Source organism: Capsicum annuum, chromosome 11 (assembly GCF_002878395.1).
Source record: "Capsicum annuum cultivar UCD-10X-F1 chromosome 11, UCD10Xv1.1, whole genome shotgun sequence".
NCBI lineage: Eukaryota > Viridiplantae > Streptophyta > Magnoliopsida > Solanales > Solanaceae > Capsicum > Capsicum annuum.
Window position 1 is genome coordinate 212190191 of NC_061121.1, and position 10233 is coordinate 212200423.

The 10233-nt window shown below is 29.7% G+C and overlaps 1 long non-coding RNA gene across 1 annotated transcript; it reads left to right on the plus strand.

The window, feature by feature from the left end:
• The first annotated feature begins 8021 nt into the window (after positions 1-8021).
• Positions 8022-9814, plus strand: LOC107848422. Its single transcript, XR_001667996.2, has 2 exons — positions 8022-8356; positions 9443-9814. It is a non-coding gene; the product is annotated as an uncharacterized LOC107848422 (long non-coding RNA).
• Positions 9815-10233: the final 419 nt, after the last annotated feature.

Consider the following 10233-nt stretch of genomic DNA (forward strand, 5'->3'; position numbering starts at 1 on the left):
CACTTCATTTTTTAAATTTCTTTTAATTTTTTTTTAAACTTTTGATCCATTAAGAAGAATTCACCCACACCCAACCTATCATCTTAACCCACTTTAATATTACTCTTAATTTTGACCCGAGATTTAAACATATATATAATCATTTAGTCATCAAACATAAAATTTACACACTTGAATACTATGTTTAAAATAATATAGGTTAGACTAATTAATAATTTAAAATGGCAAATGAATAAATTGTGATTAAAAAATAATTTATTTTTAGGCGTGTTAGAGTTTAAAAAAATATAAAATAAATAAAAGACCACCATCCAGGTATGTAGGGTGTTTTCAGTCCACATATTTTTTATTGTTGTTTCGTACCTACTCATGCAGACACTATTTATGTGTATATTAATGGATCTTTAATGTGTATATTAAAGAATCCACCCATGCAGAAAAAAGTTATGTTCTACGTCTCATCCATGTTAAAGAGTATAAAGGCTATCAAATAGTCAAATTCACGAAATAATTAAGACTATCCATAATTCAATTATAAAACTTATAATCCAAATATAGAAGGGATTTTTAGGTATTCTTCCTAATTAAAAGTTGTAGTCCTTCATTTATGTGGAATTCTCGTCGTCCTAAATTATGTGATGATGTTCGGATTTCGAGAGTCAAAAAAATAATTTTTAATCACAATTTATTCATTTTCCATTTTACATTATTAATTATTCTAACCTATATTATTTTAAACGTAGTATTCAAGTGTGTAAATTTTATGTTTGAAGACTAAATGATTATACATACATACATACATACATATATATATATATATATATATATATATATATATATATATATTTAAATCTAGGATAAAATTAAGAGTAATATTAAAGTGGGTTAAAGGGATAGGTTGAGTGTGGGTGAATTCTTCTTAATGGATCAAAACTAAAAAAAAATTAAAAAAATTAAAAAAATAACGTGGACCTCTAATAAGAGGCCACATGGCAAAGTAGTTTTTTAAAAACCACCGTTAAAAAGTAATGGCATGGATGGACCAATTTTATAACGGCGATAACATGAATGAGCCTAACTTTTAACGGATGATATAAATGAGCCATTTCTGATAGTTAAGTGACATATTTGAGCCTTTTCCCTTCATATAATTACTTGGCGCAATCAAGTGATGTTGGAATGATGAGGTATGCCTCAGAGAAATATATATAGCAATTATCCTTTTTATTAATTTTTATTATTTAGGCGCAAACTGATTTTTACAACATGACCCAAAAAATTTAATGGTTGCAGTATGAATGTAGCTTTTCTGGTAGCAGATGTATCATAGTGATACATCTGAGTCTCATATGTATCACTGTGATACATATGTTGTCTAACTTGAATTCACTTGAAAATTTAATAAGGAAACATGGCTTAGTGTTATCATTTGAACAACTGATTATTATTATTTGTTGATGATTGAAGGAAATGAATGTTGATGATTTGTACTAGCGAATTCCGACTAGTCTGGTTGAAGTATAGGTTTCATCAGATAACATTGTGATCTTTATTCCTTTAGCCGTGACGATTGTTTTGGTTATTATTGCACAAGATTTGATCTTCATATCCAATGTTTAAAACTTTTGAACTACATTCTGCTGCATTTTTTTATGAGCAATATTTAATTTCTATGCTGCATCCTGTTATAAGCGATGTGCAACTCGATACATTTGTTGTGGATTTAGCTTGCTTCTACGCTTCATGCGAAGTTGTGATTACTATGTCTTTCTTTATAGTAATTAATATTTCAAGTCTTGCGTATGCCTTATATGAATCACCTGTTCTTACACATCTTAGTTTTATATTAGAGCATATCGATGTGGTATTCTACTATCTTAGAAAGAAAGTAAAACTGGATACAACCAGTGAATATAGATATACTATTGTGAATTGTGTGTTCATGAACTACATCTATGCTACATCATTTACTATCACCGAAGTCATTCTGAGATTGATCTTAGCTCACATGAAGAAAACGTTCTCTCAATGAAAGTGACTTCGGTGGAGAGATCAATTTGTCAGATTATGCAAGGACTATGTATTCCAGCTGGTATTCCGTAACATTTGATTAACGAGGTGTACGTGCCAATAAATTGTAAAGGATATTTTCACTGTGTTGGCACTCAAGGAAAGATGCATTCGTGTGTATGACTCATTGAAAGGTCATAGAGGTCATGATGATGAGATAAAGGAGCTTGCTGAAATATTATCAACTTATTTGACAATATCTGATTTTTTGAGAAAAAAGATCACACGGCCTGGTCACTTCTAGATGCATGCAACGAAAAGACAAACCAGCATGCATTCGATTTTCACATTGTTGACAGAATTGTGTAACAATCAAGCGGCACGTCGTCAGTATCATTTATTCTTTTGAATATATTAATTTAAGTAAGAGCTCACGACAACACATAAAATACCTACTTTTCTATTTTCCAAGGATTGTGGCTTGTTTGTTACCATATATGCTGATTTTTTAAGTGACCGGCATCAAATACCATCTTCAGAGTTTGATCCGAAAAAGCATCGCACAAGATACGCATCCTTGATATGGGACTGTGGTGTGAACAAGACATGCACTGGATATGTTAGTGACAACCAGGATCCGCTTAGGCCTAAACGCACCTTCATTCGATCTGAGGATACAAAGATGATTGATGTTGAACCGTAGTTGTCTTGTATTTATTGTGTGACAAAAGGATATTGGTTTCTTATGTTTGTGGAATTCTGGTTTTTCAATTTTTTTTATGTTTGAAGATTTCTGGATATATCATCACAATGTGTATTTTTTGTATAAAATGTCATGATATTTTATCCTAGAAGCAGATCTGGTATTAGTACTTTTGTGGGCAGTTTAACTTACATAATCTATCACTAATTTTCAGTTTTATCTATTGATATGTAGCATCATTATTTTGTTAACAATCACAAGTGATCTAATATGTATCACCAAATACCATATGAATCACCATTTATATTAATAACCAGTTTTATATGAATCACCAAATACAACTTAATATGTTAAGTTGCATTCTGTTATCACCATTTATATTCTGTAATCATATGAATCTCCACTTTCATGAATAACCAATTAAATAAATCACTAATTATATGAATCTCCATTTTTTAAATGGTTAAAATGAATCACCAGTTAAAAATAATTAAACTTGAATAAACTGTAACCAATATGTTGAAAATGGATCACCATGTTAATTTTAATTTCTAATATGAATCAACTAATTTTACACAAATGGTTTATATGAATCACATAACAATATTAAGTTTTTTAATATGTATCACCAAATACTATATGAATCACCATTTATATTATTAACCAGTTTTTATATGAATCACTAAATACAACTTAATATGTTAAGTTGTATTCTGTTATCGCCATTTATATTTTGTAATCATATAAATCTCCAGTTTCATGAATAACCAGTTACATAAATCACTAATTATATGAATCACAATTTTTCAAATGGTTAAAATGAATCACAAGTTGAAAATGATTAAAACTGAATAAACTGTAACCAATATGTTGAAAATGAATCACCAATTAACATGTTAATTTTAATTTATAATATGTATCAACTAATTTTACATGAATTGTTTATATGAATCACATAACAATATTTATTTTTTTAATATGTATCAATTGAAAAAAATATGATTAAAATGTATCACCAATTAACCTGTTGAGATTAAATAGTAATTGTATCACTTTATAATTTCGTTTAGGAAATGTATCAGTAGCATTCCTCATGAACTTTAACATATCTGCATAAGATAATAATACTAATGAATTATAAACAATGATATTAAAAACATATATCTCTTTCAATTGTAAACAGAATATATCAAGCAAGGAACATTTGAGTAATTAACTCGAACTATTAAATTCAAAACTTTGAACTAAGTAAACATGTCTAATTAAACTTTAAAGACAAAATGTCACATCTCTGTTGGAAAATAGTTGCAAGTACGTCTGTTGTGACCTTTATACCCACACTTGCCATAACGATTTGATGTTGATGAAAAATTTTCACTACTTTTCTTTTTTCTACCCTTCGTGGATCTTCCTGGTGGGCGTTTATATTTTGGAGGCAAAACCACATCTTCTAACACTTCCAGTGGTACATGTCAGTCTCGTTTATCGGGCATTGAACAAAGCGGCATTGCATAAGTCTTCACCATTGCCTCCTTCTTGTAGTAATCTGAGGAGTATGACTTCATTTCCTTTACATGTTTGCTTTTCAAATCAACAATAGGGTATGCGCATGGTATCTCATCAAGCTAAAATCTGCCACAGTTGCAAGTTCTATTATCCAACCGAACAATGTATTTTCTTCCTCTTCATACACACTGTATATGTAGTTAGTTGATTTCCTAATCTGAAAATATTATTCCAAAATATTTTATGTAAGTCAATATAATATATGAACCATAAAAGACCCAGATTAATTAAATATAAAGAACAAAAATTCAACAGAAGGCATATTTCAACAGATGTATCAAAATGATACGTATGACTCCCAGATGTATCACTTTGATACATCTGTTATCAGAATGTTAAAAAAAATCTGCAAATCAACTTAGTTAAAGTATAATGATTATTATTTTAACTTACCATCATACGCGATAACTTTGCCTGGTTCAATTGAAGAATTTGTTGAAACCGACCTATAAATGTATCAGTACCAAACTTACAGGAGGACTTGAATACCCAACTTTATTCCGGCGATTTGTACAGCAATACATAACAAAAATATACGTCAAAAAAATATATTGCCAATATGAAGTTGCGTTAATCTGTTTATAGATGAATCACCATATACTATATTAATCACTAGTTCAATCAAAAAATGAACCAATTAACCAATGAATAAACAGTTAATATGTATTACAAATCTGAACTTAATCAGTTATTCTTTTTTATTATATGACTCACCAGTTATATGAATCACCAAACATATGAAAAAATGTAACTGTATGTTTACTGTTGTACGTGTCGTCTGCTTCTGATGTATGTGCATATTTCATCGAATGGAATTTTATTTTACGACATATCAAAACATAAAATAGAGCATCAGTGTTAGCAGATTAGAATTGAGAGGGACGAGCAATAAAAGGCCTCCTTCACACAAAAGGACACACCTGTCGTCGCACTAGGTGGTTTATGTCTACCTCTTCCTTAGCACCAGATTGTGCAAGTCCAATCATCACAGCTTTGCCTCCATCGCGGATGCTTTGCACACACTGCAAGAATGTTTGTGGTTTACCCAAAGCTTCAACAACTACATCAACACAGTCACGAGTTCCATTGAAAAAGTTCAGAAATTTTAGATGGGAGATCGATTGTTTTGTTCCAAAATTAGAAAAATTTAAACTTCTAATCTAATTTGCTACAATTTTGAACTCTTGTCAAATGGAATTGCATTTTTAACACTTGTAACAGTTTTGGCAAAATTTTCGTTGTTAAATCAGAGAAAATTAATTGCTTCCTTAAACTACAAGATCTGTTTCATATGTATCACCATCTAATATGTATCACCGCTTAGCAAATGTAACACCATTTCAAAATTCCGGAATAAGATGTAATTAGCAAAAAAATCAGAATTTTATATAATATTACTTAAAATATCAGGGATTTATGTAAGTTACTCTTTTAAAATTGACTAACACCATTAGCCCAACCATAAAATTGACACAAACCGGCCCAACAAACCTTAGTTCCTGGCCCATCCCCATTCTTTTAATTCCTCTTCTCAACAGCGACAACAAACAACAAAAAACAACATTCACCAACAGCAAACAAACAACGACCAACTGAACCTAAATTGATTCCAACAACCCGGCATTGGTGACCCATACCCGCGTCCAGTTCAACCAATAAACGAAGACAACCAGCTTTATTAAGGAAAAATTACATATTATCAAAAAAAACTATATTAATCACATGATATGGTTAATGTTTTAAAAAATTACAATTCATAGTCATTTGGTAGTTATAAGTTAGCTTTTTTTTATGGACCCTGTATACAAATATATTAAGATTTGCATATATCAATTTTCTCTCTCATATATTTATTTTTGATATTTTCTTTCTATTCTCTCTCGATCCTATTGACTCAAAAAAAAGCAACAATGGAATATCAAAACATAAGATTTTTTATGATATCTTCTTCAACTATTTTTTTTCTTAATTTTCTCTCAAAATCACTCTAATATCCTTGATATTAAATTAAAGAAACGACAACATTGGCAACATCATAATACATGATTATTCAAGAGATCTTCTTCAACTTTTTTCTCCTTATTTTCTCTCAAAGTCACCCTAATATTACAAAATATAATCCTTGATTTTTTAGTGATAAATTATTTTTGAGGATTTTTCACCACATAAAATCAGTTTAGGATATTTATTGACATTAGATTTAATTTTTTTTAATTTTTTATATATTGTGTCAGTTAGTCATTAAATTTCTTCGTGTTCATATACTTTACGAAAAAAAATAAAAAAGGGGGAGCACTCCCCCGTTTTTATAATTTTTTCATTTTTGTGGATTTTTATATATTATAATATAAATTTTTTTATATTATACATATTTTTGTATGGATGATTTATCCAAAAAAAAAAAGGAAAGAATTTTGCATCTTCTAGCAAGACGGAAAGGAAAAAATATTTTAAGATATCTAAATCTAAAAGGAGGAGCAATGAAGTTGACAATGATTACAAGGATTTTTTGTATGTATTCTCATGAAACAGAATTGTTGGTCAATGTACATTTTTGTTCCAATATATGTAGATACATACTTTTTTTTGTGGAATAAGACACGCATATATATACAGAGTTAGAGTGTATGTATGTATATACAGTTTGTATTTTTGATATATGTATATATAAGTTACATATATGTATATACAGTTAACTTTCACATATGCATTTTTGAAGAATAATGCATATGCAGATATATACAGTTTAGAGTGCATATATGTTTATACATTCAAATTTGTTATTATGTAAAACATTCAAATTTGTATATGCAGATATACAAACAACAAATATACAAATAATAAACATATATGTATATGTTTATTTCATTTGCATATATGTATATACAAATATACAAACAACAGCTATACAAATATGTATATTTTGTTTGCATGTATATTTCGTTTACAAATAATATTCAAATTTGTATATACAGATATACAAACAACAGATATATAAATAATAAACAACAATTTTGATTTGAATATATGTATATTTCGTTTGCAATATCGTTTACAAACAACATTCAAATTTGTATATACAGATATACAAACAATAGATATACAAATAATAAAAACAATCTTTGTAACCTTTAAAACAAATATACAAATACAATTATACATTTATGTTAACAGATATATAGAAATTTAAATATAATATTAATAGATATACATAAAAAAAAATATTAAAAGACTGTCAATATGTATATTATGAAATATGCAGTAGAGTAATGAATGAATATATCACACAAATTGCAATTACAAATGGGATTTAGAAAAGAAAAAAAATAACACAAACAAGGATTATAACCTTTTAACAACTTCTGTGAATTTTTTTTTCAAAATTACGAAAATAAAAATTGAAACACAAAATTACAATTGAAGTTATTGTATACAAAAATAATATACTCCCTCCGTCCTATTTTATGTGTCATTATTTTTTTTTGTCCGTCCCAAAAGGAATGTCACATTTCCTTATTTGGTAACTATTTAAAGACACAATTAAACTTTTACCCTTATTGGTCCCACTTATAAGGGTCCACTTAATTAAAAATAATAATAGTACATTGTTTTAATGAAGGACAATTTAGAAAATTAGTTATAGATACTATAATGATGAGACTATACCTAAATTTTTGCCATTTATTAATACCAACAGCATTGACAAACAACAACAAAAACCCGACCTAACCCAATTTAACAACAGCGTTTTAACAGCTAAAACAACAGCTCAGCAATAACGGTCAATTCGTACCACCCTTATCCCCAAATACAAATTTCAAAACACTCTTCAAAATTCCTCAAATGCCCCCTCTGTTCCAATGCCCCCTCTGTTCCCCCAAAAAATAGTCCAAAAATCTCCTATAAATACCCAAGAACAAGAGTTAAGGAGGGGGATTTCTTCGGGGAAAACTTGGAGATTCTGGAGGAGCATTCCTCTAATCTCACGTAACCGAGAAATTCGTTGAATTCAAGCTAAATTCTGATTTTTGAAGTCGTCTTTGTCATCTCGTCGTCTCGGTTCCTGCGTCTAAAAAGGTAATACTCCCCTTATTCTCATCTTAATTGCTCACTGCTTATTTGATTTTATTCTAATTTGGCTTGTTAGTTTCAATATGGTTTGGTTGGATTACCTTTCTGGGGTGTTGGTTCGATTACTGAAATGGCATAGTAACGATCTAAATGTGAATCCCCTGTCAAATCCATTAACTAAAGATTGCCGTTGTGATCCTTTGCTAGTCATCGATGTTTTCCTGTTAGCCCGACGTTATCTCTTTGTTTGTTGAGCATGTTTTTTTCATCTATGGAGATCAGTGCAACCATCTAGATTAGTAAATGGTGTTTTTTTGAGTCGAAAACCAACCCCTTTATGGTCGGCCAGATCATGTCAGGTTTACGAACCATGCTTCTCGGGGTAGCTATTAGTTTTTTCCCAAAAACGTGAAACACTCAAATTTTTAAAAAATTAAGTTTTGTTTTCTTTACTTGATCGTGTTGGTCAACTCTTGGTTGCATTAAAGGGGCAAATGCTTGCAGTAGAGAAACATATAGTAAATGTTGAGCATACTGCAAGATCACACTTTCTTGAGTAGGTGTTAATTAAGTTTACATATTGGTCTGCAGATTGTTTTGCGGGTACATGATCGTCTATGAGATGGATTGATTTAGATTTATTTAAGGCTTTGTTACTTCTTATAAAATTAGTATTAAGACTGGCCATGTCTTTGGAAATCATGTGGTTAAAAAGAAGAGAAATCTAGAATAGACATCTTGTGTGAAAATTAACTTCTCCTCCAAGCTCGGGTTCTTCCTTATTTATGCACTGGTCCTCGGTCCCTAGTGTTCTTGCTTGACTTTAGACTTCAGGAAAATGTCTTCGAATCTATAAAGTGTTTTCCTATTGAATAATTAAAATCAAGAACAATGACGAATTATCTCTATTTGGTTCCAATATGCGTATTTGAGTAGACTTGTGATTCAAGTTTGCTCTTTTTAAAGTTTGATCTTCTCTTTGGTCTTCACTATCAATGTCCCTTTAATGTATATTGAATTTGTTTGTTGAGGCTAATCCTTTTCTCTCTTTCTATGCATAAATCTGCCTCACCGAATCCACGGGCTTTACAGGACAAAAGCACTTGTTGGTATACACCAATATACACCACATATATGGGCTTTAAAGGATAAAATCACCGGCTGGTATACACCAATATATGCCACATATATGGGCTTTACAGGACAAAAGTGGCTGGAATATGCTCATACATGATGCCTAATGAAACTGGAAGAAAGTCTACAATTTTTATACACCGATATACAGAAAAACGCATGCAAAAGAGCTTTAATATATAGTTGATATACATGCAGGATAGTGGACCTAAATTCCATAATATGGGAAGCCCAAAGACTGGGCAACTTATGGGCCAAAAAGGGGCCAACTCTAACTTTTAATATATTATTCTCTTATGATTTGCAATTTATACTTATTTATTTATATTAGCACTAATTTTAATTAATTAATCTATTTGTTTCCCCACGTTGTTACCATTCTATTTATCTCAAATTCCTCGCCTATTTTATAATTTTTCTCACGTAATTCACCCTATCTAAAAAATGGATTAAATTGAATCCGTTGACTTTTCCTTAGACAAGTCTCTAAATAGGAGTACTTTAGTTCAAAACGGCATTTATTTTGTTCACGTAGTTAACAGTCTATTAGGATCAAAATAATTTTCTTTAAAATCAAGAAATTGATTTTTTCTCTTAAATTTCAATTTTTCATAACTAAGATACTTTTAATTCTATACTCTCCTAACATTTTTTTTTCAAAATTATTATTTATAACAAAATTGACTTTATAATAATAATATTAAACAATTTTTTTTCATTGAAAACAAACGTGTTCCCTTCTTGACACG